Consider the following 26,889-nt stretch of genomic DNA (forward strand, 5'->3'; position numbering starts at 1 on the left):
GGTAACTAAATATGTTGTGCTTTTTCTTAAAAGAGAGTTAGACTCATTAATTTTCAAATGCATCTTACAATCCTCTCTCAACGGAATAAGAAACTGCTACTTATTTCAATCATTTTCATAAAACCATTTTGCAGAATTGAAAATTTAGCTGGATTTATCACAAATGACTTCAATGCTTTTAGCAACATTTTAATACATGTACACTGTTTCGAACAGTAATCTGTTATACAAAAACGTTTAGCTCTTTTAATCATTTTCAAAAAAAATATTAAAGAATTAAATTGAATGGTTAACATAAAAAAATGTACTTTGTCCAAAAGTGATTATTTCAGAAGCAATAAAACAAGTTCTGATATTGTATTTATTTATAGGAATATTAAAATTTTTATTGTTTAAATATTTATGTTGATAAATCATCCTATCCGCTAAATACTAGTATTTAGCCGTTCATAATATTTGAGTTTTTTTTAATATTTAAATTATTTTTACTTATTTAACTCAATGAAAATTTTTTAATATTATTATTGATTAAACAAACCTACTTAATGATTGTATTACTATTCCTAGAGTTTTCTCCTGCTTAAATTTTTGGTGCTATTTTTTTCATAACATGATTAAGTTTGTTTGTCCATAATATTCTTTTTTTTTTTTTTTTTAACTGAATTTTTACGGGCATCGACTGCTAAGGTCATTAGCCCTCGTCACATTCTTTAAAACGAAATTATTATCTCCATCAGGATCGTCATATGTAAGGGTGTAAAGGGCCTTACATTTTATTTAAAAACACAAACTTCACAATAAACATTAAAACATGAAAGACAAGGACAATCACAAACACTTACGGGGTGTAAAGGGCCCCAATATTAAAATTTGAGATAGGTTCTCAAAAGACCATGTACTTAAAATTAAAATTAAACTAATCAATACCATATCTTTCTTTCTTCTACGAAGTCTCATTTATAGTTTGCTTAAGCACCCTCGGGGCGACCAGAACCGCCGTTGAGCAGTATATCAGTCGTGCCAGGGTGCCGTGGCAGTTGAATCTTTCTTATATCAGGCCATAGGCATGCACGGCGTACACCCATAGCCTCGCGCCCTCAATCCACCCTTGAGGGTCCCCCATGCCATCATCGGACACACCCCGACTCACTGCTCTTGAATGCAGGTGAGCCAAAATGGAATAGGCAAGTGGGCTACCTCCCGTCTCTATACGTGCCACGCTTCGAGACTCCCTTATATGTATATATAAGACTACCGCTTAGAGTATCTCTTACCACAGCTTTAAACTTCCATTTTATAGACTTTTAAGAAGTCCACTGGCGTGTAAAAATGCAACTATATTTTCTTCATTTCCATTATCCAGATCAGCACTAATATTATTTGTAAGACGGAACCTCTTTCTGAGGTCCTCATATATGGTACACTCTTCTATTAGATGCTTGATTGTCAGTGTTTTATTACAAACACCGCACATTGGTCTCACTTCGCCGGTTAACAAATATAAATTTGTTAATCGCGTGTGACCGATTCTAAGTCTGGTCACCGCTACTTGTTCACGGCGAGTCAACTTAAAGTCGCTTTTCCATTTATAAGGAGAAGTTTTAACCGAGTTTAATTTTGTATTTAAACTCCTCCATTCAGCGTTCCACTTGTTCCTTACTATGTTGGTTAGACGGTTTTTAACATCTGCTACTCTTACAGGAAATGCATCCAAGTCATCGCAGACTGTTGCCTTTCTGGCAGCTTCGTCTGCGATTTCATTACCTATAATACCAGCATACCCTGGAGTCCATACAAATACGCATCGCTGTCCTCGTTGTTTTAGTACGTATAAAATGGACAGGATGTTTGCAATTAGGACATCCTTAATGTTCTTGTTCCGAATTGCGACGAGTGCACTTAATGAATCGGAACATATTAGCACTCTCTCTTCGCAATAGTGTTCAGTGTAGCGAAGAGCTTGCTGAATTACAGTGAGTTCTGCCGTGTAGACACTGGCCACATCTGGCAGTCTCCAAGAGTGGGCTTCTTCATTTACATATATCGAGCATCCAACACCATGTTCAGTTTTAGAACCGTCAGTATAAATTCTGATATGTTCTTTGTAACTACTGACGGTTGCTAAAAATTCCTGCTGGATGATCACTGCTGGTTTTTTTTATTTCTCCTTGAGAGAGATCCAAACTTGTATTTACCGCTGGCAAGAGCCATGGCGGTATTTCTCTAGTAGAAATTGCTAGTGTCTCTGGTATAGCAATTTCATATTTTCTTCTTAATTCGTGGTACCTAATTCCGGTTGGTCTGGAATAGGTAGGACGATGTTCATATACTGCAGCCATAGGATGATTCGTAAACAATTTATTATTTATATGAGCAGGAAGAGCCCATACATTTGCTGCATATCTTAACAAAAGGATATCTCTTCTATAATGTAGTGGCATTATTCCGGCTTCAGACATTAGACTAGCCGCCGGACTTGTGCGGAAAGCGCCTGTTGCATATCTTATTCCGCTATTATGAACTACGTCTAACTTTCTTAAGTGCGACTTTCTAGCGGATGAATATACGATACATCCGTAGTCTAGTTTAGATTGAACCAATGCTTTATACAATCTCAATAATGTCTCTTTGTCTGAGCCCCAATTTAAATTCGATAAACATTTTATAATGTTTAGGGCTCTTTTGCATCTATCACTCAAGTCCTGTATATGTAATCCCCATGTAAGGGAATTATCCAATACTAGTCCTAAATATCTTACGCTATCTTTATATTGTATTGGATTATCGTCAATTGTCAACGCAGGACTTTGATGAGGAATTCTCTTCCTACAAAAGTGTACACAGCACGTTTTCTCTGGTGAGAATTGGAATGCGTTATTCCTTGCAACTTCATTCAGAGCATTGATCGCTCGTTGCAATTTGTACCTCACCATAGCAGTCTTGTTGCTGGCATACACAATTGCCAGATCATCAACATAGACGCTTTTGCTAATTTCTACTGGAATGGCTAGTATCAATTTATTAATGGCAATGGTAAACAAGGTACCGCTCAACGGCGAACCCTGCGGTATGCCATTTTCCAAGATTCTTTCACATGAATATTCATTGTTTACGCGTACTTGAAAGGTACGGTCATTCATGTAGTTGCAGAGCAGTATAGGCAGATTGCCACGAATGCCCCATTCATGTATCTGGAGCATTATACCATGACGCCAGGTCATATCGAAAGCCTTCTGAAGATCAAAGAAGACTCCGACACAATGTTTCCTTTTAATAAAGCTGTTATATATAATGTCCTCTAAGCTGATCATTTGATCAGTGGTAGAATGGTATTGCCGAAAACCTGCTTGATACGGTGATATCAGGTTTTCTTTTTCCAAAACCCAGACGAGTCGATTATTAATCATTTTTTCCAGTATTTTTCCCATAGCACACGTCAAAGAAATAGGACGATAGCTATTGGGGTCTGTTAAATTTTTATTTTTCTTTGGTACTGGAACAACATGAGCTTTTTTCCACTGCTGCGGGTACGTTCCATCCCACCAAATTTTATTATAAAGTTCTAATAATCTGCGTTTTGCAGTGGTATTCAGCTGCCTGATCATATTATAATGGATTTCATCCGGACCAGCAGCCGTGTTACCTGCTTTTTCCAACGCTTTCGCGAGTTCTTCCATTTTAAATGGTACATTATATGAGTAATTATACTCAGTTCTAAAATTTAGTAGACCTTCGAGTTCTTCTTTTTTGGTTCGAAAACCTTCCTCGTAGTTGGCCGTTCTGCTGGCCTTTTCGAAGTGATTGGATAACAGCTCTGCAATTTCATATGGAGTGTCTTTTATTTCATCTTCATCTTGAAGGCTAGTTATGGGAGCAAAATCATTACGCCCACAAATCGCCTTCACTTTCCTCCAAACATCTGATGCAGTAGTAGTTTTGTCGATGGATGACACGTATTGCTGCCAGGATCGTTCTTTCGAGTCTATCATAAGACGTTTTGCATACGCCCTGTATTTCTTAAAGGCAACAAGATTTTCTATACTAGGACGCTTCTTAAAGGCGTTATACGCCCTTCTCTTTGTTTTTATAGCTTCACTTATTTCATCGTTCTACCATGGAACGGGTTTTTAGTAAGTTTCCCAGATGTTTTGGGAATATATCTCGATGCCGATTCAATTATTGCATTTGTTATGGCGTCGACATCGTCTCCGATAACTCCAGTTGTTTCTGGGAGTATCGTTCTAGCTGTGAAGCTCGTCCAGTCTGCCTTCTCAAATAACCATCTTTTAGGGTTGGGATATATTGTTCTTGTAACATCAGTTACAATTTGCACCGGGAAATGATCGCTTCCATGCAGATCATCTATGACATGGAAGCTGTACCTTGGTGCTATCGATCCGCTTATAAGTGCAAGATCTATACAGGTCGTCGATCCATCTCTGGCATCGAAAAAGGTTCCTGATCCGTCGTTTAAAATAATAAGTTCTGAATTCATCAGGAACCCTTCCAGTTCTCTTCCACGGGGATCTACTCGATCTGATCCCCAAAGAGAATTATGAGCATTAAAGTCACCCACCAGTAAAACAGGTGGGGGAAGCTCGGAAATTAGTCTTGCTATGTCATCCTTATTCCAATCAAAATACGGCAAGTATATGCTGCAGACAGTGACCTGGAGCGGACGCTTCATTCTAACGGCGACCGCTTGTAGGTTTGTGTTTAGAACAACCGCTTCGGTGGTAGCTCTAGTCGATGTTAATATAGCTACTCCACCTCTAACTCTTACATTTGGCGGTTGATCTCGCCGAAATATATCGCATCCTTTTAATTTAAAATTTTCATTTCGGCGGAAATGCGTTTCTTGCAGACATATACAAATCGGGTCTACGTCATGTACCAAGCATTGGAGCTCATGGATGTTTGAAAAACATCCATTGATATTCCATTGTACAATAGACTCACTAATTTTTAATTAAATTATTGTCTGGGTTTTCCTTTCGGCCATCCCTTTTTCCTTTTCTTCTCCATCCTACGAACAGCATCGTGTTCGCGGATAAGGTCGTCGCCTGTAAGGCTTCCGGTCTCCGTATCGGAGACCACCGAAGCCGCCGACGACGACGGGCATGGATCGGCGCCGGTTTCAGGCGCCGATTGAGAGGCGGCAACCTGGCCACTCCCCAACACGGGGGTCGCACCGGTCACCGCCTGTGGGAGGGGGGGACACTCGCCCCCCCTGTGTGATTTTTTGTGGCCTCTGAGGCTTAGAGGCCACTTCAGTTACAGGAGGCTTGGGAGCCTCCATAACAGACTCTGTAGGTATCACCTTTTTCTTTTCATCAAGAATCTCGCTGAGACGGACTTGACATTCTGGTTTGGTGTCCGTTTTCTTTTCTGGAGGAGCAACTTTCACTTTTATCGACTTATCTTCAGCAGGCTGTACCACTATCTTTGGCTTAACAAATTCTTTATTGCCAAAAGGTTTCATCTTGTTTTCGATGATCCTCTCAATCATGTTAGCCAAAGTAGGCGCAAGTTTATTTATAATTTGAGCCTCATCTACAGCAATCGGAGCAGGAGCAGGAACAGTAGCCGCAGCCTGAGCATAAGATGTTGTTGCTCTAGGTTTGCGGGCGTTAACAATCTTTTTGGCTTCGATGTAGCTGACTTTCTGCAGGGTTTTAACTTCCTGCACAGCTACTTCTTCTTTGTAGACAGGACAATTCCTGGATTTACATGAATGTTGTCCCTTGCAATTGATGCATGTAGGGGGCTCTTTACACGGCTCTCCCTCATGCACCCCTTCGCCGCACACGCATTTTTGCGTTCTCTCACATTTGATAGTGGTGTGGCCAAAACGTTGGCACTTGAAGCATCGCATAGGTTGCGGGATAAATGCCCGCACATCCAATCGATGTATCCCCGCTCTAATCTTCTCCGGCAAGGTAGGTCGGTTAAATGTGAGAACATGAGAGGCTGAAGGTAGGACTTCGCCATTCCTCCTCATGTTCAATCGGCGACACTCAATTACTCCCTGTGATGACAACTCCTCAACAATTTCTTGCTCCGTGCAATTTAGAAGATCCCGACAGACGACCACACTTCTTGAGGTGTTGAGCGTACTGTGAGGATCGACATGTACAGCCAGTTCTCCAATCTTTTTAAGCCCCAAAATCTTTTGAGACTGGACTTCATTTACAGTCTCAACATGAAGTCCCATGAAGGTCTTCCTTATTTCTTTTACAGGTCCACCAGCGCATTTGGTTATCTCCCGAGCGATGAGAAAAGGACTCACCCTCGAGAAATTTCCATCCTCCTTTGTAATGACCAAATATTTAGGTTTCGGTGTATTACTGCTCTTGAAAAAAGCTTTTTGTAAGCTTTTTCTAGCCTCAATCTCTATCCTTTTATTTTCCGTACTTTTTCTCCGTTTTGCCTCAGGCGAAACGGCTGGTTCTAAACGAGGGTGTTTACGTGCACCCTCTGCCACGTTGGTTTGTTCAGGAAAATTCATGAACGTTGATCCCTTCTGTAGCAAGGCTAGCCGCCGGGGTACACCCGCACTCCAGGGCTATTAACCTTGGAGGTCCGATCCGCTACTCCGGTGGAACCGGCATATGTCCTGGCAGAGAGCGGATGCGCAGTCTCTGCACTGACTCCAGGCTCCTACTCACCGAAGCTTTCAGAGCTCCCATGCACCGACATACATGGGCACCATTGCTACATGCTTGCCATCGCAGGGGGCATGTGGACAACGGAAGGGTCTCCGTTACACCTGCAATAACATTGACCCTGGCCGCCACATCGCCAGCTCTAAGAGTGGTATAAATCCATTTCCAAAATCGTTTGTTATTCCATTTCCTGCAGGTAGCCAAAAATCCAGTCCGTTTAGTGACCTGAAGTTGGAACCAGGTCAAACTTAGCAAAGCATAACCGAGGAATTTACTCGGAACCCCGTTAGTCAGCTATATGTGATATACAAAGGTACAGCTGTTGCCGCCCTGGACGTGGAACATAGATGTTGTGTTCCGGACGTGGGGATTATCTACCTCAGGGCATAATATTCTTTTCTTTTTTTTTTAAATTGAGAAGATCTTCTACCCTTTTTTTTGCCTTCCAAATGGCCAAAGTTTAGGTTTCTTCATCTATACATATTGATACCTAGCATTTTTAACGCACGAAAAAGCAATGTGTTACTTATGAACTTTTTCAAGGTTACTACTTACCTGCACAAAAAAAGGAGAAATTTTATGCAGTTTTAATCCGAGTTTCTGTAAACAGTTACTGTAGAATATCCAATTAATTGTAACCTGTGTTTATACGAAATTCCTTTTACACCGAGGTGGATAGAGTAATTCATTTTAAGATTTATCTCACTCTACCATCGATCAAGTCTAAATTCCTTTTAATTTTAACAAAAATAAAAATATTTTTCGAATAATTAAAATCTAAAGTTCTTGCAAAGTAGTAGTCCGATTAATTTGTTTGTATTTAATTAATACATTTATCCCTTGCATTATGATTTTGAAAATAGAAACTCTTAAAATTTTACATCATTGTTTTGAAAAATGTTTGATTAAAAAATCAATCATAATACAATTAAATTATTATTTTTTTTTTAATAGAGTTAATAATATTTAAAATTCCATAAAATTTCTCAATATATTTACTATAATAGTGATATTTTACTATTATTTCTTATTTTCTCAGCAAACCTTTTGCTGAGAAATGTCTGTCTTTTTGTGAGGCGATTTATAAAAGCCAAGCAATTTTCTTCATGAAAAATTTGAATGAATGTTGATTATTTTAACAAAAACCTACAGAAATACTGCTGTTTAGCCCTGACTGTATTCGAAAACAAATAAATAAATATACACCCAATTTAACGAGCTTAGTTATGCGGTAAAAAGTATGATAATTAATTTTTAAACATAATAATATCTGCCAGTGAAGAAACGTATAAAGATTAATCCCGTATAAAACTCCCGATAATTTTGAATGAAACTCGAATACTAAATGATTATTTAACCTGTAATATATATTTCCAATTAACTTACCTGTAATAATAGTTTCATAATTAAACTTGATTTGAAAGAAAAAACCGATGTCCCTTTTTAAAATGGCGTTTTACAAATCTAGTAATAATATTTACGTTAATAAAATATTTAAAACTGCGAAGTTAGTTTCTGAAGTATCTGTTGTATTACATTCAAAGTTATGTTGTTTAACTGGAAATTTATTTTGTTTTAATGTATGACCTAGATTAAATTTTAAAGTGTAGTAAATTCATCTTAGCATCGGATAAATCGTTGGGATAAAGTAAATGAACGTAAAATATAATGATGGCAGAACTGTATCATCAGGTTATATGATTATAAAAGGATTTTTATCTTATATTAAGAAGAATTACTGTGAAACGATTTGGGTTCAGATAATTAACTATATACCGCAGTAGATTCTTAATTGTATGCAATGAGTTGTTAAATAATCTTGACTAGTATTACTAAGTGAAAATTAAGTAAATTTTTATTGAACAAGAATAACTAAAAAAAAAAAATACAGTGGATAAAATTAGGGCTGGTTTGAATAGAGGAAACAAATTTTGGTATGCGAGAAATTAATCTTGTGGATAATGTAAACTCCCAGATTAAACGTTAATTGCATATATAAGTTATTGAAGTATAAGTTGGTGTTATTAATATTTATTACATAAATATATGAAGGTTAAGTCGTATGAGAAGAGACTGATGGTTAAAGAGTATTAGAAGATCAGAAGAAGGTCCAAAGGCAGTATATGGGAAAATAATAAAAAAACAACCACAATGGATTAAAAATGGAAGTAATCCGAATCTTAAAATTGTAAATATTAATAGAGGAGTGAACGGAGGTAGACTTGGAATTAACAATAATTTGATATTCGTTTAATGCACTGTTAGATATTTGTGAGTGTAAAGAGTTATTATCCGGTGAATTTTACTATTTTCCACATACATCGTTTCATTATCTTCTTCATTTAATTGAATCTGTAGTAAAATTCATCTTGCAAGTTTACGTAACACAACAATTTACTACTTTTACCTTAACATAACAGTGGTAAATATCTTACTTACAAGAGGTTTTTCCTTTAACGTTGACTTATTTTAAACATAGACAAACAACTGTTATGAACATATTAATTTAAATTTTGTTTTTCATTTTAATTCCCATTTATAAAACAATTTATACGCACAACGACAAAATTAATAATTAATCAGTAATCCCTGATGATGGAGGAATAATCTGATAGCGATTAGATAGTCAATACTCACGATTATTGGTAAGTGGATACTCTATTTTTATATAAATTGCATAATACCAAGGTACCAGATGTTAAGAAAATTGAACCTAAAATTCTGGATACAATTGTTTACACAATTGTGTATCAGTTAAATACTTCTAGTCTAAAAAATAGCCATAATCATTTATTTTATCCTAAATACTCTACAGGGATTATGATTTGTTTAATAGTACTTCAGGTTCTCCCTATGTCCATGAATATATACTTATACTATATACTATTTACTTATATCCATGACTATAGACTTAATACTTAATAGTTGCCAATTTCTTGGAAACTATTCTATCAGAAATCAGTTAAGATGTTGGAAAAAGGCTCATAATCTTCTCAATAGTGGTGACACTTCATGATGAAGGCACAAATGTTGGTTTATATTTGCGTTTACACACTGCTAAATTATTTATGGATATTATAGGCTTCGTGAAATTGGTAAAGTCGCTCCGCCATCGTATAAAAAAAAATAGCGTGTTCAATATTTTTATGGTAACTATATTTTATGTGTCTACTTGTTTCACTTGATTTAAATACATCAGGAAAAATTTTTATATATGTAAAAAAACTTAAATAGGTATTTTACTGCCGTAAAGACTTCACGTGTAATTAAATGTTAAATCACTCACTGTTCAATATTGTACTAGTTGTATTAATTACGCTGATAAAAGTAAAAACGAACAAAATTAAATTAAAAAAATAAATGAATAATTAATTACTTATGTAATCAAATTGAAATATTTAACGAGAAAAATAATTTTACGTTCTCTACTAATTATAAATAATATAAACTTCAAAACTGCCTACCACGTTAATTATATTCATTAAAAGAGTTGCAATATTTAATTAAATACTAATGTAAAAAAGGCAATGTTTCAACCTACATACAAACACGAACACATTCAATGTAAACAGAATTTTAATTATTTTTATTAAATATATATAAAAAAAAAACAATATGTCTAAACAAACTTTAAAATTAATTTCTGATGGAAATGAAATCTGGGGTAAACTGAAGTATGGTTAATTGAACAACAAAAAAATTCCACAAAAGCGTTAAACATTAAAAACTTATGTAAAACGATTATTTACCAATATTATATTGAAAATTTATTAAAACGATTTTAAGATTATTAATATTCTACTAAAATAATTAATTTTATTCGTTTGTCTTATGTTTACTAATATTTTAATGAAATTTGTGAAATGTATATATACATACATATATATACACGAAATATATATTTTTTTAAATATTTTTTATTTTGCGAGTCATCAAGATTACCAGTGTCATTGTAAATGTACGGGTGTAAGTATAGTCTTGAACAGACTCAGGACGATCATTCCTGAGACTTGTGGTTAATTGAACCCCATCCAACAAAGAATATTTGTACCCACGATCTAGTATTCAAATCCAAATAAAAACACTACCTTTACTGGAATTTGAAACTTACTACTCTTGACTTATTTACGATGACGACTTTACAACTAGATGAACTCAGTAGGTTGTAAAATAATTTATCCAATGATTTTCCACTGGATTCTTAGTTAAATTATAGCAATTTTATAAAAAATTGACTTACTTATTGATAGAACTCCAATACAAAAAGAAAAAACTAACAAATCTTTATTGAATATTGTGTAATCAATTATGAGTATTTTTATTAGTTACGTATTGACAAAAAATCTACCAGGTTCTTCTAGTGGAAACCTCATCATCGCAAATCAGCTGATTTCTAAGTGGAGAGTTCTAAGGTTCAAATCTTAGTAAAGGCAGTTTTACATTTATACGGATTTGAATACTAGATCGTGGTTATCGGTGTTCTTTGGTGGTTGGGTTACAATTAACTAAACATCTCAGAAATGGTCGACCTGAGACTGTACAAGACTACACTTATACACTCATACATAACATCCTCATTCATCCTCTAAAGTAATACCTTACAGTGGTTCCGGAGGCTAAAGAAAAAAAAGGAATTTATATATATTTTTATATATTTACTTACACACTGCCACTCTAATGCAATTTTCGTATCTGAAAAAATATTACTTCTGAATTGTAAAGAATTTTATAAATCTATGTTCTGAAATATATCATTTTTAAAATGTATTTTGACATTGCTAACATAAAATAATATTTTTTTACATGTACATATTTATTAAGGAATATAGTAGTAGTTTTCAGCTAAAATGAAATTTTGGTTAACCTATATCAAACTTGGAGATGGTATACGACTTTAGGGTTTTGACCCTACTGTAATATCTGTCCAATAATAATAGTGTACTACGATTAAGTAGTTTAAAAATATTATAAGAATTTTCAAGTAAAGACGTAACTATTACATAAATATAAATATTATTAAAAAATATAATTAGCATTATGTTACGTATCATGAAATATATTTACATTATATATACAATAATAATTTTAAATATTTTTAAATATGCAAACATAATTTAAAACATTTGTTTTCATGATTTTAAAATACTGTAGAGAGGGCACGGAACATTTGGAAACGGCTTAACTATAGGCTACTGAGTGTGACTGCGTTATCAAAAAAAATATGATTGATTCTCTATCAAAGAAACTACTCTGAGCTTTGAAATTATTGTCTGCCTTTCTACAAAAAATAGTTGTCTTGAATGGAGGTTGGGGAAGGCCGTTTTACCACGATCTGAACACTTTAGTCATCAATATCTAAAACATGGATGAAGCTATGGTGATATGATTATGCTACGGATTGAGTTATGGAGGCGAGATGTTTACTAAAGTTTTTTCCGTTCAAATCTACATTCAAGTCATATGTAATATGATTATCACGCCATTAACAAAAAAAAATCTGATTTGGACACTACATGACTTCCCAGTACGTCTATTAAATTACATACACAAATTTTTACTGCACTTCATTTAAAATTATTTCATTTGAAAATGAGATACGATCCTCCAATTGTTTAATAAAGTGGGCACTTACAAAATTCCTGAAATATTAGTTTTTATTAACATCAAATATCTATAAAATTATTAATCCAATAATCTTACACGAAATATTAGGATAGAGTAAAAGTCGCATTATTACTCGTTTTACTAGATCAGTATTATTCGTATCTTCGTAAGTTGCTGATTATCAAAAGTTTCATTTTTCTGGTGTGTCGTATAAATAAAAGTTAATAATAATTAAATTATTCCGTTTTTTGAACTCCTGTATACTGGTTACAAATGTTAATTTCGACCTTACGGTATAAAATATTCAGCGTTTCTTATTAGATTATGAAAAATGTTTCTACATATATAAAAATGTTAAGTTCGTTTGTGTACGCTTCAAAAACTCAAAATATTCTGCACCGATTGAGGTCAAATTTTAGCACGATATATAACCCACATCAAAGATTGTTTTCATTTATTTTTAATAAATCTATCTATCTATTTTTAATTTGAACATTTTTTTAATAAATAAGAGGCTAATAAATCAGATGGAAATGTAAACAAAGGAAAACCAATCAGATCAATGCAAAATGGCCGCTGTCAAACGCAACGACCAATCACAAAGAGCCCGTATGGCCGTTGCCAATGTAAACAAAATCACAACTGATTAAGTAACAAATTTCTTTGAATTATATTTAACAGCTAAAACATCTGTATTTTATTAAAAAAAAAAAAAAAAATCACCAAAACAAAAAGAAAAGCTACCAAGAAGGATGACTTAAAGTAAATAAATTAAAACACCCAACTTTCTTATAGCCCAGATAGACATAAGATTATGCAAACAAAAATAGTCGAAATAACCAAATACCCAGAAAATAATATCCCTACATAATAACCAAAAAATCCTTAGTTAGGATAAATATTCACTTTTGTCTGAATTTACAGAAGTCATTTACAACGAAGCATTGATAAATATTGAAGACAAGTGCTTAGCTAATATAAATAAAGTTCTTAGTCAATTGGGAAAGCCAGCATCCACCCGAGCTGCGATTGCTTCATTTGATGTGGATTTACGCCGTGATCAGAGTTACAACATTGGTGATCTTCATTCATATATCCAATCAAACATTCCCAAATTAACGCGTGAACAGAAAGGCATTTATGATCGCATAATGTAAATGATAAATAACGGTGTTGGGGGGACCTTCTTTTTGGATGCGCCAGGAGGAACTGGGAAAATATTCCTCATTATATTGATTCTAGCAACGGTTCGATCAAAAAATTACATAGCCTTAGTTCTTGCTTCGTCTGGAATAGCTGCAACATTATTACCAGGTGGAAGGACTGCGGATTCAGCTCTGAAGTTGCCATTAAACATGCAAATCATCGCGACTCCCACGTCCAATATTTCCAAAGCATTCTGTATGGAAAAAGTATTACAAAAATGTAAAACTCATTGTTTGGGATGAATGCACGATCGCATATAAAAAATCGCTTAAAGCTCTTGATCGATCGTTACGAGATTTGCGTGGAAACGTTCAACCATTCGGGAATGCTTTGATATTGCTCACAGGAGATTTTAGGCAAACATTGCCTGTAATTTCTCGATCGACACCAGCAGACGAAATAAATGCTTGCCTGAAATATTCAACACTGTGGCGACACGTACGTACATTGCAGTTGACTACGAATATGGGTATCCAGTTGCAGAATGATCCATCAGCTGAGGTATTCTCACGACAGTTACTGGACATTGGAAACGGACAGCTGCCAGTCGATGAGACGTCTAGACGAATATCATTTCCTGATAATTTTTGTAATTTAGTGACATCGAAAGAAGAACTGATCGAAAAAGTATTTCCTGATATTCAAATTAATCATAGAAATCACGATTGGCTCAGTGAACGAGCTATCCTTGCCGCAAAGAATAAAGATGTCTATCAACTTAATAATGTTATTCAATCCAGCATTCAATTCCTTCCTGTGACATGTAGCTACATGTCAAGAGTTACATGTAAGAGCAGCCTCCTATGCACAGACTCCAGCATCTCACGGTACTTTCTGTTCTCCATTACTCTACGCCCCACAGGGGCAGCGTAAAGCATTACTGACAGTACTACCTCGCCAATTACTCTCCTCTTACTCTGCCTCTGACCGCCTAAATTAATTAAAAGCCTCAGATGGCAACCAACGTCCTCTCTGCTTTGTCCTTCGTCATCACCATATGCTGACCAAAATATTATTATTATTTTATTCATAGAAAATGTTTTCTGACAGAATATTTTTTTAACCGCTTAATTTTATTTGGACTGTTATCATGTTCTTTTTAGGTTAAAAACCTAACAGTCCAATATTCATTTCCTGCATCAATATTTTGCATGAAATTAGAAATACTGTTGCCCTAAATTAACTCCGATTAATAGTAAAAATTCTTAGAATTTTGAATTATTTGTATAGAAACGTCTAAATCTAAGATTTAACTAACTTAATTAGGTAAAAAAAAATTATATACGTCACTTTAAACAGTGGATTTTAACGGATGAGGTAGGTTTCTTTCTCTAAATTAATCATCCTTATTTCAGCATATTCAAATATACCTACTCTCATTTTGAATAAAAAAATTTTAGATACTTAATTTGCGTTTAGAAGAGTAAAATAATATGTTTATAAAATTTGTTTCTGTTTAAAAATTAGTAAGAAATTATTATTAATTTATCCTGTTCTTTCCTATCAATCAATCTTATTTTACACAGTGTAAATTTTTTATCTGTAGTTCAGTTGAACAATAAATAATTGAAATCAAATAAAACGTAAAGTATGTTGTATTACGAAGGTAAAATAGATTGAGCAAAGAAAGGATGATAAAGGATTTTGAAAAAAGTTGCGATTTGAACCTTAAAAAAAGGAAACTATACAGTACATTTTTGAAATGTTGGGGATTCAAAATGCGGAAAATTAATCTAGTGAGAAATCAGTAGTTCAACAGCGAGGGATTATTTGACTGACGGAGGGAAAGAAGGAATGGTGGGTGAGTTTCTGTATAAGCATAAGATTTTGATAGGCCGTGTGAGTGTAGAAACGTGATAAGAAAAGCTTTGGAATAAATGGTCGTAGTAGGAAAGAATAGTGGTCAAAAAAGTGAAATATAGAGTGTCAATAAAAAAAAGAGATTACTCTTGAAATATGATATAAGAATTGGATAAAATGGGGAAATTCGAAGAATCTTTTTAGTGATGAGTATATTTGTAAAGATGATCGCAATAAATTTTTATTATTAAAATAAAAATAAAATAAAGATCCTGGTTAAAACCATGTAATTTAAGTGGGCGTTATTTTCTCAAACGTATTTACTTATTTATCACGACAAATTTCATTTTCTAAAAATAATAAATAGATTTTTTTTACTTAAATGTCACTGAATAAACTTTTTTGTTCAATTACATCTTTGGCAGAAAAATTAGTTTATGAATAAAATACATCTAATATTTGGAAACACTTGCTTGCTAATTAAAAAAAAAAAAAACTATATATATATATATATATATATATATATATATATATATATAGCGCTAAATAACAAAATTTCTTTTTATTTATTATTTTCGTAGTTATTTTCCGTTATTTCAATCGAGAAGTTTCCAGACAAACAATGAATTATTTTGGAATGAATAAAACTTGTATATATCTGAATTTCAAAAAAAAAAAAAACAGTAATGAAGTTTTTTTAATAACAGAATCATTTTAAAATTAATTTTAAATCATTGATTCAGCTGTTGTTTTGTGGTTTCGCTGTGTTTATTAAGTGATGTTATATTTTATAATGGTGAAATAGATATTTGTGCAAGATTATTGCGGACCTGGTTGCATATTTTGGAGAGAAAACAAAAACTTATTTTTTGTAAGGTGTACTTACTTATAGGACATTTCGATCTTTCTTTTTAACATTTTAGTTGGGCTAACCTAGGCCACAGAGAAATGCAACATGGATCAGTTACCACGAACTTATGTGATTGACGAAGGGGCATCTAACTGTGGAGCCTCTCTTTTCGTGTTTAGCCTCCAGAACCAGTAAGGTATTACTTCAGAGGTTGAATAAGGATGATATGTTTCAATGTGAATGATGTGTAGTCTTGCACAGTCTCAAGTCGACCACTCTTGAGAAGTGGTGGAGGCTATCAAAGAAAATCAAGAAAACTTGGTCCATTAACGTAGCCGAATAGAGATCCGGGGAAGGTATCTCCTAGAAAACTAACTAGAGATGACATAACGAACAATTTATCGTGTAATTATGGAATCCCAACCTACTTTTAGTCAGTGGAGAACCATAACTGTAGAGAGAAAACAAACTGCTATTCATAAGCCTAGCAATGTTGATTATCCATATTAGATAGTAGCCTTCCATAAGAGGCTACGAATATTACGAACCAAATGGAACCCGTCAAGCCCCATCTATTGTAGTTCACTGGATAAATGATGTATTAAGGTATTACAAAAAGTTAGAAACGGTCGCGTGTGAGGGGGATTACAACATTCGACTGGTAGGAGGTAAACAACTTAGAATAATTTCTAGAGATATTGAAGTGTACAAAACAATCATAAATATAGTTATAGTTAGAGAACGTGGTTTAATAAGTCACATCTTCACTACAAAGGATAAACCAGCGTTTCATATCGTGATTAGGAACCTGCACCACTCGATTCTACTAGAAATAAACAAGAAAGAAATTAAATGCCATGGGCATTGGGTGAAGAACTTAATAAATGCACAGAGTAAATAAACAACATACATCCACTATTTTGGTGAACCTAGAGCTGCAGGAGAAATATAAAACCATACTTGTGTAAAATACATTGCGAATTGTAGCGTGTCATTTGAAACACTGCGGAAACCAAGAGTTCTCGTGCTGTGCATGAGGTCCCATCAGTACGGGCACATCAAAAACTAATACACCCATCCCAGCCGTTGTGTAAAGTGTGGGAAAGGCCACCAAACAGCTGATTGTTCCAGGAAAGATGGGAGCACTCCTGCAACCTGTGCTTTATGTCAATCCAACCATCCAGCACACTATCGAAGCTGCAGATTAGAAATTATGGCAGTTACCAATCCCCTGGACGTAATACTAGTATAAGAGACGCACTTTACAGAATTACCTTATGCTTCAAGATATCTGGGTGGATATAATAAATTACCCAAACGGGAGAGCCCACGGGTGAACTGCGATCTGATTAGGAATTCTCTGAGGAATCACCAATTTCCAGGATTCTGCAATAACCAGATTCAGACAACCACGGTTGAAACTGGTCGCTTAAACTATTTGAGGCATAGTAGCCGTTTGTGGCACAGGCATTCGGTCTTATGCGAGACCGAATGGTGTGGAGAAATGTTAGTAAACCAACGTTACAGGCCAAAAGTCAACCGAAGTTACAGACTGGTTGAGACATATAACACTGTCCGCAGAGTTCTGTCCTCTACGCCATACTATAATTGACGAGTTTTACTCCGAATACATTACGACAATAGGTTCTACGTTTTTAGCTGGAGGGGACTGGAAAGCGAAAGGCCCGTTGTAGGGTTCGCGGTTGACAACCAGCAGGAGAAGGATGTTGAGATGGTGTGTTCAAAATCTATGCCTCGACGTTGTTTCGGGATTTCAGCCGATTTACTGGCATACGGACCTAACCAAGATTTCGGATTTATTTGACTTTATTATCACTTCAGTTATATCATACACGTACACTGTGGTAGAAAACAGCTGTAATTCGACGTCGGACTACGAGCCCGTTTTATTTTCAGTGAGCACGACGTTGCTGAGAAGGAAAAGGAGGCCTATCCTGCATACGAAACAATCAGAATGGGGGTATCTCGCCAGGACTGTATAGAGAACAAACTGATTGACCCATTTCCGCTCGATATCTCTAATAATATTGACTATGCAACATACTGCTAACGTCAGTCATGCAGGAAAGTGCATAAAATATACATTTTCAATATGAGACAAATGGGACCATAAATAAAATTTTTAGAAATATCTCGATCCCAGTGCCACTTTTCGGGTTCAAACAAATTCAGAAACATTTGCAGGCGGGCGCAATAACAAACGTTGTTGTGTGCACGCCCAACATTTCTTTGCATCTAATGAATTGTATAGGAACACATACGAGACAAATAAACTTTCATTTTTTTTACTTTCATTTGTACGAAGTAAAGGAAGTACTGCGATAGCGAAAAATTTCGGTTTTCAGATTTCAACGGAAATATGCATTTTGACCATCTCAGAATCCATTTTGACTAGTTTCAACGTGACGTCTGTACGTACGTACGTGTTTGCGTACGTATGTATGTCGCATAACTCAAAAACGATTAGCCGTAGAATGTTGAAATTCTGGATTTTGGACTGCTTTTTAACATCTTTTTGTGCACCTCCTCTTTTGATTGCAATAGACTGGACGAAAAGTGTCTAAAACAGCCCAAAATTAAAAGAGTTTGGATTTTGGACTAATTCTTAACTGCAGTAATTAGCCCTCATTGAGAGATTTTCAACGATATATCATAATGGTATGTTTTTGCATTGTTTCCAGAGTTTTAGCCAAATAAAACTTTAATTAATGAAATATTTGGTCTTACAAGGGAAAGGCACATCCGTTCGAATCCCGACTTCATCTCCTTTTTTTAACTTTTTTCTAATTTATATGTATTGATTTACTTTTATATGTATTTATTATTAATAAATATTAACCTCTGATTATAAAAAAATATTTTACAATAAATAATAATTCAATAATAACAATAAAAAAATATGAAATAAATCAAAAATTATTAGTGAAATAAAATTTTACATATTTTTCAATTTAATTCAACGATTTTTACAGAGGTTAATAATAATTTATAAATCAATATATTTAAATTAAAAAAAAAGAGTTAAAATAATAAATGTATATGAAGTCGGATTCGAACAGATGTGTCCATTGTTACAGATCCGACACGTTCTCACTTATACCACATAACTACTTGAAAGACGTGAAACAAGATTAATATATAAAGTAATATAAAATTCTGATACGGTCACCACACAACAAAAATATATGATGCAATGGGGTGTCCACTACAATGTAATTGTGTAACTGTCCACTTTATTGAAGAATTGAAAGATCATGGCTTACTTTCAAATGAAATAAGTTTAAATGAAGTGCAGCAAAAAATGTGTATATGTAATTATATAGGCGTACAAGGAACTCATATGGTGTCCACATTAGATTTTTATATACATAGATATACCAACATATTTAAGGAAGAAAATTATAATTATACAGAAGACATGTTACAGAAGATTCTGCTTTATATTTTATAAAGGCTGTATTGATTGTATATTTATGAATAATGAGAATTAAAATTATTTACATTAATTAAAGTATGAAGGTGTCCAGCCAGTACAATGTTAATACATTCGCTACATTTTACCTTACAATGGAGATTTAGACAAACCCGCACAACAGTTACTACCAATTTACATACAGAGCCCACGACGCACATAAATGTTTGATATTAACATTTTTGTATTATAATTTAATTTTAATTTTTTTACGAAAAAAATGCGTTTAATTGACTTTTAACATTGCATTACATAAAAATTTATTTTTTTAAATACCTTTGTTCCATTAATGGAGTTTTTAAATACTCAAGATGGATTAATTTTTTATTGAAAACGAATGTCATGTAAATATATATGATAAGGTGGTTCAGCCTAAATATAAACCGTCTTCTTGTCATTAATCACAAAAGTAAAATGTTGTGTTGTGTTGCGTTGGTACAGCTGCAACACTCGTATCCATATGCAAATAAACACATTCAGGATAGGTGAACTGGTGAAGTGATGAGCCGTAATTCACTGGGATATTGCATGGAAGCATCGTTATTCAACATCTTCTACAACTGAGCATTATATTTAAGTACATTTCATCTTCCCCTGAAATACCGAACAACTTTGTCTGTTTTCTAATCTTTTATGTTTTCCATTCCTACTACAGCAACGAAAAAACCGTTAATTCTCTCTGAAACATCCAAGTGAGGGAAGTACGCATCCTTTTTTGCCAACACGTTTCGTTTCTCAAAACTTTCGCAAATTAAAATTCGTTCCTGGTTTTGATTAATCTTCCACACTAGTGCCTTTGACGCTTCTTGGATCATTCTTCTCCGACCTAAATTTCAAGACAACTTATTATCTGTCTTACCACTTTGAAAGACTTGCAAAAATAACGAATAATTTGTGTATTTGTTTCGCTTTGAATGTAATAGAGCAAGCAAGAACTTACAAATATAAGCACACGCAAAACAAAAGACAACAGAAACATATTAATTTTCCCAAGTTTAATATATTTTATTATTAGTTAATTTAAGTTTAATAACTTTCCATTTGGAAAGTTATTAAATTACGCGAGAAAAAATACATAAAACCTTACGCTTGACATAACGAATAATTCAGTAGCTCTGTCATTTTGTACTACATATTACTTAAAACAATGTACTTTTACATACTATTTGACATATTTTTTATTTCTTAAAATTAATTTAAAATTTGCTTTATTTTTGCAAGGGAAAGCTGTTACATGGTGACAACCATTTAACAGCAATATCTCAGATTGTTTTTCAATTTTTTGCTTAAGTTCATTCAGTGATATTAAAATTTGGAAATTTAAAACTACGCTATAACTATTTTTATTTAGTTATAGTAGTAAACATTAATTTATTTTTATTTCTCAATTTCTGTTTGCAGTTGCTTTTATACGGATTTGAATACTAGATCGTGGATAACGGCGTTCTTCGTAGTTGGGTTTCACTTAATCACATATTTCAGGAATTGTTGACCCTGTAAAAGACTATACTTCACTTACATTCATACATATCATCTACATTCATCGTCTGAATTAATATGTTACGATGGTTACAGAGGCTAAACAGAAAAAGCAGAAGACTACATAATCTAGATATCGTACTTAAATAACTATCCTGATAGTTATAAAGGTTGCAGGGTCTATAAAGATATCCTAGAAAGAAAAAGGAAAAGGACGATGTTATACTGCGTAGAAAGGATCTATGAGATCCCAGAGTCCGAGAGACAAATCGTACAAACTATACCATGGTGATTTCCCGTCTTTAGGACAGATGACTACTAAAAATACAAATAATAATAACTCTCACATTCCCAATAATCATTTCAATCCTCATCTCCGATTCTTCGCTGAAGCACAGGTAGGAAACGATCAAATAAATGCAATTCAATTACACTTGATAGTTATGAGAAGCTAGTAAGGAACTTTTGAGTTCTTCATTGTACAGATGTGGGACTTACTAAATCAGCTAAAAAAGGTAATTTAATTTCTTAAATCTGTTGACGAGAAATTCTTTGTGGAAGGTGACGCAAAAGTTCAGTTGACCACCAACCTCATTTTCACAGTTAATGACGGCTAAAGAGTGTGTCGGTAACGATTGTCAAAATGCCGAGATATTCGCTTAGCACATAGGCATAGTGTTCAAGCTATGTGAAATGCAAGAAGGTATCGAGTAAGAAATAAGTGACTGCTAAATTAGTTCGATTTCTTTATGTGTCTGACTGACGCCCTTCTCAAAGGTAAAGATAACTCAAGAAGTGAAAAGGATTGAGAACATACGAAAGGCTCCAGGGGGTTTAGCTGCATTCCGCATAAAATGATAACTTCTCTACCGTCTAGAGCTACTTCTTATATACAGGAACTATTTAATGCAATCCTTATGAAAACTTACTACTCATCAAAATGGAAAATATCGAAGATAACGATCGATGATTTTGAAACGTGACAAACCTTTGCAGGAAGTATCTTCGTGTAGGCTTATAAGCCTACAAGTTTTATCTAAAATGTTTGAGAAACTGTTCCTGCGCAGATTATGACCAGTTTAAGAAAGTGAAGGTGTGACACCCGACCATCAAGTCGATGTTAGATGTGGTCATTCGATAGAGGAAAAAGACCATACAATTACTAGCGTTATCACCACGTGCCTAGATTAGAAAATGTATTATTCGGCGGCCTTTTTGGGCGTAGAACAAGTTTTGACAAAGTTTAGTTAGTTGCCTGGTCATCTTTTGAAATTAAAGTGGTGCTTGCCACAACCTAATTATTTATTCGTTTGCAGCCATCTGGATGGTCGCTTCTCACACGTTAACTACAATCAAGAGATCTATAAGTTTTTTGACAATAACTCTAGAGTTCCAAAAAGCTCAGTCTTGGTACCGGTTCTTTCCTGGTCTACACCACTGACCTACGTAATCCAGACAGCGTTGCAGTTGCGTCATATGCAGAAAAATTATTGTCTCAGTTAAAGAATTCGAATCACCAAACAGCAAAAGCTCATTCTCTTTTTTAAATGTAGCAAGAAAGCATAGACATTGGTCAATACTCACGCCCCAGTCAACTATTTGAAGGAAAAGGAACAGAGGTAAAGCAGAAAAATTCTGGGAATACATAGAGGATATCATTACTAAAATTCTAGAAAACACACAACAATCGTACTATTGAACTTAATACACAACTTGAAGAAGAAAATGCATTCAGAACTATTATTGAAAATTACCCAGCAAAAACCAGCTGAATTGGTGAGACTATGCGAGTCATTCCAATAAGTTAGGTAATCAGCTGATTTGAGAAACTACTATACTGTGAAGAACTTACAGCTAACTTCACCTTTGAATACGAAACAACAAGTAAAGCAGCTCCCAGCTAAAGAAAACATTAATGAGATCATTTTCTCAACAAAAAAAAAATAACAAAGCATCAGAAGAGAATAAAATAATTCTAGACCTTTAAGAACACGCTAATGATAAAGTAACAAAAAAATTTACCTATATTTTTCAAAACGAAAGGAAAACCAGAAAGATCCCTACTCCGTAAAAATCAGAGCTCAACCACTATAAAGAAAAAAGAGCGATGAAACAGAAGTTAGTAATTACAGAGGGATCTCACTTTTACCAGGAGTATACAAAAATTCTCTCAAATTCACCATTAAAAACAGCGTAGAAAAGAACTGGTTATGCGGCTAGCAAAATGCCTAGGAAAAAATCTTTATAAAATAACGCACCTCAAGGAAACATATGCTTAATTTAAAATCCACGTATACCTCAAATGGAGAACCAAGAACTACGTAATCACCTTTGTTGACATTATAAAAGCGTATCATTCAATTGATAGAAGAAACGTATTTAAAATCCTGGATAAATTTGGCTTAGCTAATAAAAAAAGACAATTCATCAGAGAAACATTAATAAATACCTATTCCAAAACTAAGTTCCAAGGAAAACCTCAAAACTGTTTGAGATAAACACTGCGATAAGATTAAGGTAACGCCCTTCAGCTCTCCTTTTTAACTCCAAACTGGAAAACATTATTACAGTATAGAGAAAAAAAATTAGAAGAAAAATCAGACTGGGATACCAAAACACATAAAAATAGAGCGTCTAGCCTTCGAAAATTATCTGGCTAACATATCAGATTCAATAGAAACAGCAGAGAAGCAAATAAGCTTAAAAAAGAACAAACAGAAAAGACAGGACTGCAGATCTACTTCAACAAAATTAAAGACGAACATCAAATCAACCTCCAAAAAACTAACAAACACATGGAAAAATTAACAGAATCGGAATTTCAAGCAACTAGATGAGATAATTGAAGTCAACGACTATGGAAAGGAAGCTCTCGTATCAAGAATTTATAAAAAGGAAATTGCTCATTAAACAGTAAGAAATCATTATCATGAACGCTACACTGATATCATTCGTACTGTAACTCTCTATGCAATTGAATATTTGAGATTTAACGAGAAATTTCTAATCGAAAACTACAACGAAGAACAAAGAACCGGAAAAGGTTTTAGGGCCCATCAGAGATGGAAGAATACAGAAGACACAATAACCAAAGGGATATGAACATAGAGAAAATATCGGATGTAATAAGAAGAAAAGAATCGCATTATACGGTTACAAAAAAAAAAAAAAACTAATTCCAACATGCTGGAGGGCAGAAATGAAAAATCATAGACAGATTTTAAACATCTTGAACTCAATAACTTGATCAAAATAATGAAAGAAATATGTAAGAGTTGAAAATAATCAAATAACGTTCAACACTGAGAAAGAAATTGCAAAGTATCTCAGGTTTCCAGAATAAACAAAAACACTGAATGAAGTATTACTGGCCAGAGGAAAGAAAAGAAAAACAATGGGATATGATTAAGGAGAGTGGAACAGAAAAAGTGGATTAGTTGTAATAACATACTCTATATTATCAAATACAAAAAAACTCTCTCTCTCTCTCTCTCACTCTCTCTCTCTCTCTCACTCTCTCTCTCTCTCTCTCTCTCTCTCTCTCTCTCTCACTCCCTCTCTCACTCTCTATGTCTCTCTGTGTGTATGTGAGTGTTTAATATACATTTTGTTACAAATGTAAATAGAATAATTATTTCAAAAGAGTTAATTTTAATATTTAACAAATTATTAGAGTAGGGTAGCGTACGTTACAGTTAATTTAACAATATAATAATTATGAAATATAATAAAGATATTCTGTACAAAACGGGGATTTGTTTACCCACTGATTGGATTAATAGTTTATATCTTTCTTATTATTTTCTAAATAGTTATTTTAATGCGCGCGCAAAGTTCTCCATTTTCAACCCAGTGTGTATGAACTCATTGGTTAGAGTTACACTGGTTAGTATTGTCCAGAAAAATTATTAAAAAAACAATTAATATTACATAAATGATTTTATCGTTGTAGCATGTAAGATTAATAAATATAAATAAACGTTTATGAGAGTTTAAGTGATTAAATCTTCAAAAGTTGGAAGATAAAAGTTCAGATTTAAAAGTTCACAAAAATTGTGTGTTAAATTGTTTTGTCATTAACCATGAACACAAGAGGTTCAATGGATTGTATTGAAAGAAGGGATTGTAATTAAGTTTTTCCGAGAGACTGTGTTAAAATCGACTACTTTTTGGGTGAAAGAGCCGTACAATGAGTCTGATGTTATTTAGGCTCATGCAATAAAACGTTCCATATTATCTCGTAGTTTTGGTGGGCTTATTCTTTTTAGCTATAAATGCGCTATTCTTATAAGCGTGTTTATTCTACATAAAAACAAACTTATAATTTTACATTGCTTACATTAAGGGTTAAGTTTACTTCTCTAAAAAATCTCAGTATAAACTATGGAACAATAGTTCCATAACATCTGTTCAAAAGCACACATCTGTAGAATATATGTTTCAATTTACCAACCAGATTTACATTATAGTTAGTTATGGAAATATCGAGAGTAAATTTTTGTCTTCTATTATATTAATTGATTATAAAGATACTTTCTGGTTAAGGCTGGGGTTATATTTCCGTCTGATTTCTGTTTAATTGTGAAGTGAAACAATCCTTAAATATTGTAGGAAAAGAATTGTTGATTTTATATGGTTTTATTTTGAAAAGATCTCATAGCTGTAACTGTAATAGTTTTTGAAAAGTCAACGAATTTTACCCAGTGAAAATGCTTTTCAGGTTTCCCATAAGTCATCTTTGATAAAGTTAAAAAAACGAAAAAATGTATAACATATGTAGAGTATTTAGTTTTGAGAAAATTAATACAAATAACATGAAAAGAAAAATACGAAAATCCAATTTTTAGATATTCGACTTTAGTTCCGGTAAAAAAAGATCAAGATATGATATAATAAGAATAGAACAAATGTTTATCTCATAAGGATAATGTAAATGATGATTTATTATGGTTAATTATGGTAATGTAGAAAGTAAATTTTTGTTTTCTATTATATTTATGTGATTATAAAGAAGTTTTCTGGTTAAGACTGGGGTTATATTTCCTCCCGATAACAAATATAATTTTAAAAATCTGTCTCTAAAAAGGTAATAATGCATCATTTCATCCTTCGCAGAAATAAGAGTGAAATATTTCACTATCTGAAAAAAAAACGTTTTCTTCGAGAAACTTTTATACGAACATTTTTGGTTACATTAATTCCCTTTCAGTTGTTAAGCACCACTTATGTATATATATATATAAAATACTTACAGGTACTTAAATACATTAAAGTATACAATTTAAAGATAATTATAGACTGAACTAAGTCCATGGCAAATGTAGTATTAATACTTTAACTGAAAATACTTCATTAATGTTTTTTCTAAAAATCACTGAAAATAAAAATGTTAATTTTTTTTTACTCAATAACAATTACAATTACAATCGGCTCTCCTGCAGAGCCATAAGTAAGTTTCCTGACAAAAGCACGTGATAAGAAGGTCCTTAAGGAACCCCAAAATAAATAATACACAATAAATAGTTGCAAGCAAACTAAATGCTAATTGCAAAAATTCTAATTAAAAGTTAAATGATTGAATTAAACTATTATTTACTAAAAGATTAGTAAACACTAATAACATCATCGATACCAAAATTTAAATTCATTAAAATTTCGTTTTGAAATTTTGTAAATAAATTATGGAAAATATGATCGTAACAAAAATTATTATGTAATCTTACAATTTTGTTCACCGGTGAGAATTCCCGTGGATCGTTTCGATAGTAGACTGCGGCCAGTGTATGGTGAAT

Source organism: Lycorma delicatula, chromosome 1 (assembly GCF_047948215.1).
Source record: "Lycorma delicatula isolate Av1 chromosome 1, ASM4794821v1, whole genome shotgun sequence".
In the NCBI taxonomy this organism is placed as follows: domain Eukaryota; kingdom Metazoa; phylum Arthropoda; class Insecta; order Hemiptera; family Fulgoridae; genus Lycorma; species Lycorma delicatula.